Source organism: Fukomys damarensis, unplaced genomic scaffold, assembly GCF_012274545.1.
Source record: "Fukomys damarensis isolate Sample0158 unplaced genomic scaffold, DMR_v1.0_HiC HiC_scaffold_3, whole genome shotgun sequence".
In the NCBI taxonomy this organism is placed as follows: Eukaryota; Metazoa; Chordata; class Mammalia; order Rodentia; family Bathyergidae; genus Fukomys; species Fukomys damarensis.
This window is the reverse complement of record NW_022900915.1, coordinates 16,019,102-16,028,419: the sequence shown is the minus strand read 5'-3', so window position 1 is coordinate 16,028,419 and position 9,318 is coordinate 16,019,102. Positions and strand designations below refer to the sequence as shown.

The 9,318-nt window shown below is 31.9% G+C and overlaps 1 protein-coding gene across 13 annotated transcripts in view; it reads left to right on the top strand.

Annotated features, from left to right (window-relative positions):
* The window catches only part of LOC104855158 (protocadherin gamma-C4), a 171,487-nt gene that overhangs the window by 109,095 nt on the left and 53,074 nt on the right, over positions 1-9,318 (top strand). The gene's annotated exons all lie outside the window — the stretch shown is intronic.

The window sequence follows — 9,318 nt, the reverse complement described above, 5'->3', positions numbered from 1 at the left end:
ATATATGTCCATTTAAGTAAATCTTTTAAAATCCTTTGAACTATGTTTTGTTGTTTTTAGTGAGGAGGTCTTCTTTTAAAATTTTTGCTGTTAATGGCTACATAAACTATAAATTTTACATATTAATTGAATACTAAATAATTTTAGATACATATATGTTATGTAATGTTTGTAAGAGGTGAAACATATCTATCTACACCAACATTGATTACTCATTTATGGAGACTTTCAAAACTTTTTCTTCCAACTTTAAAAAATGTATTGTACATTATTATTACCTATAGTCTTCCTGTCATGCAGTAGCACTGCAGAACTTCTTCCTTCTCCATAACTGTACCCACCTGCTCCTTCCACTCTCTCCAGCTTATGGTAACCACTATTCTCTCAACTTCTATGAGATCAGCCTTTTAGATTCCACATGTAAGGAAGATGAGGTACTTATCTTTCTGTGCCTAGCTTTCATATAATTTACAGTTTCATTTATATTGTCACAGGTGACAAGATTTTATCCTTTCATGATTGGATAGTATTCCTTTGAATATACATACCACATTTTCTGTGTCATACCACATTTTCTTTCTCCATCCTTCAGTTGATGGACACTTACATTGCTTTTATTTCTTTGCTTGTGAAAGGTGCAGAGATATTGTACATCTTTAAATAAATTATCTTTACTTATTTGATGTTTTTGGATGCTCTTGAAAGTAGTATTGTATTGTTTCTTTTTCTGGTTTTTCATTGCTAGTTTATAGAAAAGCTGTCAATTTAAAAAATAGTACTTCACTTTATAAAATACAAGGTTCAAGGTTCTTTATCACACTATTTTGCATGAGAGTATACTTTGATGGTAGTTTAAGCCTAAACCAATTTTTCATAAGTTGAGGCTTCCTTTATCTGGAGAGAGAACCCATCCAAAAACAGTAAACATTGATGTCTGCCTAAATCTAGTAGTGGTTTATTTATTCATTTGTGTAGCAAAACATTTACTGTATATTTTTATTATACCTCATAAAGTAAGCTCTAAAGGATGAGTAGAAGTTAGCTAGGTAACAAGGAAAGTGAAAAAGGAAATGTCAAGCATGGGAAGTAGCATGTATTAAGGACATGAAAACCAAAAATGTGTGCTTGACATACTTGAAAGGGGTTAGGGAGGCTGGAAATGGAAAATAAATGGATGAAACTACTGACAGAGTAAGATTTGAGAATCAAGACTTGTCATGTAGCAGTACAAGATCCCAACAATGAATGTAACTGTACTGTATCCCTAAAATGTACCAATAAACTCAATTAAAGCTGAAAAAAAAAAGAAATATAACTAAATAGATAATGGAATTAATAAACAAAATAAGCAAGTTTAAAAAAAAAGATTTGTAAACTACCTTAAAGATTCTGGATTTTATTTATCTTTGTACTTATGGGCTATTAATGACTTCAAATACAATGACAATATATGGTTTGAATTTTATTATTATTACTATTATTATTATTATTATTTGGGGGTGTTGGTACTGGGGATCAAACCTTGCACTTGTGAGGCAGGCCGTGGCACCACTAAACTAAATCACTGGTCCTAGTTTGAATTTTAAAGATTACTCTACTGCTCTATGGAGAAGTGATTTATGAGCGTTACAAATAGAAACAGGAAGGCCAGATGGAAGACTATGGCAGTGTTCCTGGTAAAAAAGCAGTACTGGCTTGGATTAAAGGGAAGGCAATAAATATAGGAATAAATGAATGGATTGGAGATATATTTAGAACATAGACTTATTAAGACTTAATGATGAAATAGGTGGAATATAAAATCCATGAAGGCAGGGGCTATTTTATTCATTATTGTATTCCTCAGTGTCTAATAAGATCATTGTCTGGTAAGTGATAGATCCTCAAAAAAATGTTGACTGCATAAAGACAATGGATGAAGGCGGATATTAAGAGCAATTTCCAGGTTTACAAATTAAGCAACTGTGTTATTAAAGGTACCATTTAATGAGGTGTGGAAGAGTAGAGAAGGGTGGATTTAAGAGAACTCAAGAGTTGAGTTGTAGGCATGTCTAATTTGAAATTCTGAGAAACATCCTTGTGTACATGTTAAGTGAGTGGTTGACATATGATCACAATTCCATTAATATCTGATTTATTCCATTGTGATAATCTATTCAGTTGAGTAGATATTTATAAAGCTAACCATGATAAGCTTTCTGATAGCATTATATTGGTATGTATTTGGTTCATGACTGAGTTAACCCTGATTTATTTTTCTTCCGGGTCTTTTTTAACTATGAGGAATATCCAGCACCCATACTATTTAATTCATATTAGTTTAATTCATATTCACTCTATTCTTCAGTCTGGTTCTAGTGTTTGGTTATTTTCTCTCTCTGTAATTCTGTTTGGGTTACAATTTATTGATGTTTTTATTTTTTGTATTTAATTTGTTTTCACATGATTACATGTTCTCCATAGAATTTTTTTTCCAGTTCTGGGGATTGACCCCAGGGCTTTGTGTATGCCAAGCAAATGCTCTACCCCTGAGCTACATTTCCAGCTATCCATGGGAATGTTGAATCTCAGTTTCTTTCACCATCTGTTTTTGTCTTACAAACAGTAAAATTTCAGAGGAGGAATGTTTAAAAGGACATAGTAATACTAACAAAATTGCTGAAGTTTAATATTATAAGCACATCTGAAAGACTGTATGCCCACACATAACTTAACCATACTATGGAATCCTCAGCATTTTAAAGTTGATGCCAATAATATAAAGGATGGTAAAACTTTTCTCTCCCAGGAAAATAGAAATATTCCATGTCTTGGTAGAGAAGTGGGTTATGTGGGTGTATATGTTTTCTAAAACTCATTGAACTTAAGTTCTTGCATTTGATTGTCTAAAACTTGTAATTCAATTTGAAAAGAAATTTAAGAAAATAAAACATCATGTTCCACCCCTTTTGTCATGTCTCAGCCTCCCCTTAAGAGATCACTGCTATTAATACCTTGTTATGTCATATATATACACACACAAATCATATATCTGTGTCATATACATATGAGTATATATGTCATATTATATGTGCGTCAAATATGTCATATGTATATATGTGCAAGGGTATGTGTATTTTTTGTACAACAGGGATCATTTTACAGTTTATGTATATATACATGCATATATACATATATATATATATATATATAGTCATGCAATTTAACATATAAGGATATTTATTCCTTAATAAATATGGACTCCATTTGAGTCATTATAGGTCTACCATGTACCTCAAGCTTAGTAATGTTCATTTCATTCTTTGATAGGAAACACATTTAGATGGCTCAAAAATCAAAATAATATAAGTATATATTTATGTCTCACTTCCATCCTGATACTACTTCTTTTCCACCTTCCTTCCTTCTTTCCCCATAGATAAACACTTTATTAGTTTATTAAGAATACATCATCATTTCTTTATGCAAATGTAAATATATGTTCTTATTGCTCCATATTTCTCACAAAAGATAACATGCTGATCTATATCTTGCTTTCTTCAACGTTATCTTTAAAATTTTGTCCATATTAATTCATAGAAAGTTTCTTCTTATTTACTGCTTAGCATTCTATTGGACTATTAACTAGTTTATTTCCAATATCAAAGCAACTGCATTGAATAGTCTTTTACCTACATCATTTTGTACATAATGCTGTATATCTATCAGATAAATTCCAAGTCATGAAACTGGAATTACTGAGTCAAAGAATAAATAGGTTTGTGGGCCAGGGATTTAGCTCAGTGGTTCCACCACCTGCCTTGCAAGTGTAAGGACCTGAGTTCGATCCCTGCATACCAAAATAAATAAATAGGTTTGTAATTTTGCTAGATATCTTCACGTGAAGTTTTCTTTTCAACTTTCAATTTTGAAATTATTTCAAATTTACAGAAGAGTTGCAAGAACTTTGTAGGGAACTGTGTGCCTTTCAGACAGATGCATTTGTTGTCAAATTTGTTTTGTGCTAAATTTCCTGAATTGTTCTCAATATGTATACAAAAACTGATATTCATATATACACATATATGTATTATTCATATCTTTATGTGTATATATTCTTGTCCTTCAGTATCCATGGAAGATTAATTCCATGACCCCTGATGGATAACAATATCTGGGGATTCTCAAATATGGTGTAGTATTTTCAAATAATTTACACACATCTTGCTATATATTTTAAATAATCTCTAGATTATTTCTATCTAATATAATGTAAATTTTGTCAATAGCTGTTATGCTGCATCATTTGAGAAATAATGAAATGAGAAAAATATCTATATGTTCAGTGCACACATAACTTTTATAAAAATATTTTTGATTTCTGATTGGTTGAATCTACAGGTGTGGAATCCACAGGTACAAAGATCCAGCTGTATTGTGCACATACAAATTATTTTTTATAAACCATTTGAAAGTAAGTTGTAGATATAATGCTTCTTTATTCCCTTTTTGCCTCTTTATTCCTAAATACTTCATTGTATATTTTCTATAAAACACACCTTTTAAATAGCTGAATTTCAGGGCTGGGGATTTAGCTCAGTGGTTCTGCCGCCTGCCTTGCAAGTGCAAGGACCCGAGTTTGATCCCCGGTACCAAAAAAAAGTTAAATAGCTGAATTTCAACAATAAAAAATTTTAAAACTTAACATTGATATGATATGATCATCTCATGCATAATCTATAATCAAACTTTACCATTATTTTATAGTGGTTTTTTTAGTCTAGGATTACACATTGTATTTAGTTATTATGTCTCTTTAGTCCACTTTAATTTGAAACTTTCTTTTTTTTTTAATTTGAAACTTTACTTCAGTCTTGCTTGTTTATATGAAGCTGACATTTCCATAAGTCATTTATTTCACTGTAATGTCCTTAATTTGTGGTCTTATGTTTCCTCATTGTTATATTTAAACTACACACTTTGGGTAGTCTATGAGCTATCCTTTGCTCTGTAAGAAACTATCCCAAAACCCAGTGACTTAAAACAAACATTTATTATTTCATAAGTTTTTTGGATCAAGAATCTAGATACAGTCTTTCTGAGTTCCTCTGCCTCATAGCCTCTCACAAGTCTGCGATTAAAGTGTCATGTAGGGCCAAGGATTTAGCTCAGTGGTTCCACCACTCAAACACAAGGGCCTGAGTTCAATCCCTGGTACCAGAAAAAAAAAAAAGTGTCACCTAGATTTGTTGTATTTTAAGGCTTGGCTGAAGGAAGATGGACCTCTAAATTCCTTGTGGGTTGCTGGAATGAGGGCCTTGGTTTATTACTGGCTATCAACTGGAGTTTTCCCTGAATTTCTTGTCATGTGGACCTCTTTCTCCATCTGGCACCTCAAAATTTGGCAACTTCCAAGAGAGCAAGTAAAAGAAAGCCAGAGAGGGAAAATGTGAGGGAAGCCACAGTCTCTTCTTGAACATTTTTATAATGAATTAAGTGCTAAATTTTGTCAAATGATTTTCTTCATCTATTGAGATATTCATATCAGTTTTTATTATTTTATTTTAAGTTAGCATCTCAGTAAATTGATTACCTTGGCTGGCTTTCAATCCTCCTGTGTAAGCCTCCTGAGTAGTTGGGATTTCAGATATGAACCCCTGTGACTTGCATGAGTATTTTTAAAGGTTAAGTACTGTGCAAAGTGAGGGCTGCCTGTATGTACTTTCCATTTTGTCTTTCAAAACTTACTAACTTTATTAAAGTATAATTTATATGCATTAAAATTTACCATTTAAAATTATACAGCCAGTACATGCTGATAAATGTTTACATCTATGTAGCTACAGCACATTTCTATAGCCTTCAGATATTTCCCTATCCCCCTCTAACAATTGATTCTGCACATCTCTAGCTCCAGGAAATGACTGATCTGTCACTATAAATTAGTTTTGCCTCTTCCAGAATTTCATCTAAATGGAATCCTATAACATGTGCTTTGTGCCCACTTTCTTTTGCTCAACATATTTTTGAAATTCATCTATGTTGTTACATGGGCAGCAGATTGCTCTGTTTGGTTGCTCAGAGGTATTGCATTATATGGAAGTAACCCAATTTCTTTCCAGCTGCTCCACATTTGAGTTGTTCTTAGTTTATTCTGAATTAAGGCAATATGAGCAATCATGTACCAATACTTCTGGGAACATGCATTTTTATTCCTCTCGAATAATTTTTTTTTAAAAAAAAAACAAACAGAATTTCAAGCTGTCTGTGCGTGGCTAGAATCCTACCATAGCACTCCGGAAGGCAAGGCAGGAGAATCACAATCTCAGCTTGGGAAATTTAGCAATTGAGTGAGACTTTTTCTCAAGAAACAAAGGAGCTTGGATGTAGCCCTTGGATGTAGTTTAATCCCCAGAACTGAAAAAAGAATAAAATTTTAAAGAACAGAATTTATGCCTCACATGAGATAAAAAGTATATGTTTTATGTTTCTTTGTATAAGAAGTTGTAAAACTTATTTTTCAGAGCATTAAAATCATTTTACATTGCTATTGGCAATGCATGAAGAATTCCACTTGCCTCACATCTTCATCAATGCCTTGTATTACCAAATTTTTACATGTGAGTTATTCTAGTGAGTATGTGATACTATCTCATTGTGATTTCAATTTTTGTTTATTGTTGACTAAAGATATTGAGTATCTTCTTATACATTCATTGGTTACTTATATATTTTCTTGATTGTCTACTTAAATTTTAATCTTTAAGTTAGTTTATTGTCTTCTAAAACAGCTATGTGAGTTTTTAAAAAATATATTCTGTGTATGAATTCTTTGTCATGTATATATTTTGTGAATATTTTGTCCTTGTCCATGAGTTTTTTTTCATTTCCTTAGTAGTATTTGGAAAAGAAGTTATAATTCTGATAAAGCACATTTTACTCCTTTTTTATTTTATACTCTTTTTTTTCAGTGCTGAAGATTGAACTCAGGTTCTCATATATGCTAGGAAAGTTCTCTACCACTGAACCACATCTTTAGCCCCTTATTTTTTGTTTTTGTTTTTGTTGTTGTTTTTTATACTGGGGATCAAACTCAGGACCTTGTGCTTGCAAGATAAATGCAATGCTACTGAGCTAAATCCCTGGCACTATTCTTTGTATTTCTTATGTTCTATTTAAGAAGTATTTGCCTAGTGAAAACATTTTTGTCCTGCATTTTCTTCTAGAAGTTTTCTGATTTTACTATTTATGATGTGATCTATGATTCATTTTCAGTTTACATTTCTATATTGGTATAGACTAAAAATGAAGATCCATATTTTTCAAAAGGAATATTTAGTTGACCCTTTCATGAAATTTGCTGAGGCTATCCTTTTCCTCGTTAAATAACCTTGGCAATTTCATAAAAAATAATTTGAATATGCATATATATATATATATATAGAGAGAGAGAGAGAGAGAGAGAGAGAGAGAGAGACAGAGAGAGAGAGAGAGAGAGAGAGAGAGAGAGAGAGAGAGAGACAGACAGAGAGACAGAGAGAGAGAAAGAGAGCCTTTATTTGGGCTCTCTGTGTTTACACACACACATACACATAGCACATTGTTTTGCTTACTGTAGTATTGGTAATAAAATCTTGTAATCAGGTAACACTGTAATCAGTGTAAGTTCTCCAACTACATATTCCATTTTTGACATTGTTTTTACCATTCTAAATTCCTTAATTCTCATATAATTTTTGTCACTTTCCTTATAAAAGAAAAGATTTCTGGATATTGGTTAGGGCTACACTGAAGCTATGCCTTCAATTTTGGGGGAAATTCACATTATTGAATTTTCCAGTCAATGAACATGGTATTTCTCTTCATTTATTTAAATATTTTTAAATTTATCTTAAGATTTTGTTTTCAGTTTATAGATCTTTATGTTTTGATAAATGTATTGCTTATTACTTAATACATTCTGTTATTCTAAATTGCACTTTAAATTTTTTCACTTTATAGTTGATCATTCTTAATATACAGAAATATAGTTAAGTTTTTGGTATTGATCTTTCATTGAGAGCCTTTAATAAATTGCCTTATTAGTTCTAGTACCTTTCTTGGTAGCTCTCTTAGGATTTGCTACATAAATATGTTTTCAAAAAAACAAAACAAACAAAAGAACCAAATATATTTTCATGGTTTTTTGGTTTGGTTTCGTTTTGGTTTTGAGTTTTTTGAGACAGGGTCTTGCTGTGTAGTTCAGTTTGGCCTTGAATTCACTATGCAGCCCCAGCTAGCCGTGAACTCTGGAATTATGGGCATACACCATTATGTCTCACCATTATGTTCTCTGCAGGCAAAGACAACTTTTTTATTTTCTTTTTCATCAGTCCTTCTCACCCACCTCACCCCCATTGCATTAGCTAGGACTTAAGACTTACAGGACAAAATTGAATAGATATAGTGAAAATGGACTTCCTTGCCTTGTTTCTAATTTTTGCTTGAGAAAAGCATTCAGTTTTTCACTTAAATTTCCACAGATGCTGTTTAGCACATTCAGGAAGTCCCACTATTTTTAGTTTATTGAGAGTTTTTATAATGAGTAAGTGTTAAATTTTGTCAAATACCTTTATACATTTATTAAGATGCTTATATCACTTTTCTGTTTTACTCTGTTAATATAGTTAATTACACAGCCTTGCCTCTTTTGGATATACCCACTTTGTCATAATATATTGGCCCTTTTATATTACTGGAATTGTTATGTTAGCATTATACAAAGGACTTTTACATGTGTGTCTATGAAGAATGCTGGTCTATAGTTTATTTTTTCTTGTCTTTCTTTTTTTCCATTCAGTACTGGAAATCAAACCCAGGGATTTGTGCATATTAGACAAGTGCTCTACCAGAGAGCCACATATACCCCAGCATAGTTAACTTTTTTATAATTTTTTTTTATTGGGTAGCAGGTTTTGATTCCATTGTTTTTTCTCTATTGTTTGTTGGCTGTTTCAAATTTACCCTTTTGACTTCTTTTACTTTTTCAGCAATGGGGAGGGATTAAACCAGGTCTTTTTGCATGCTAGGCAAGCACTATAACACTGAACTACATGCCCAGCCCTTTTTTTCTAACTTTTTTTGGGTTATAGGATAGATTACTAATTTTGTATCTTTCTTTTTTTTCTAATATAAATACACACATAAATAAATTTTACTCTGAGCTTTGGCTATAAGTCGACTGATTTTGTATGTTGTGTTTCCATTATAATTCAGTTTTATCTCACACACCTTGAAATTTCTTCTTTGGCCTATGGGTTACTTAAGTGTGATAAACCAGGTATGGTGGCACATGCTTGT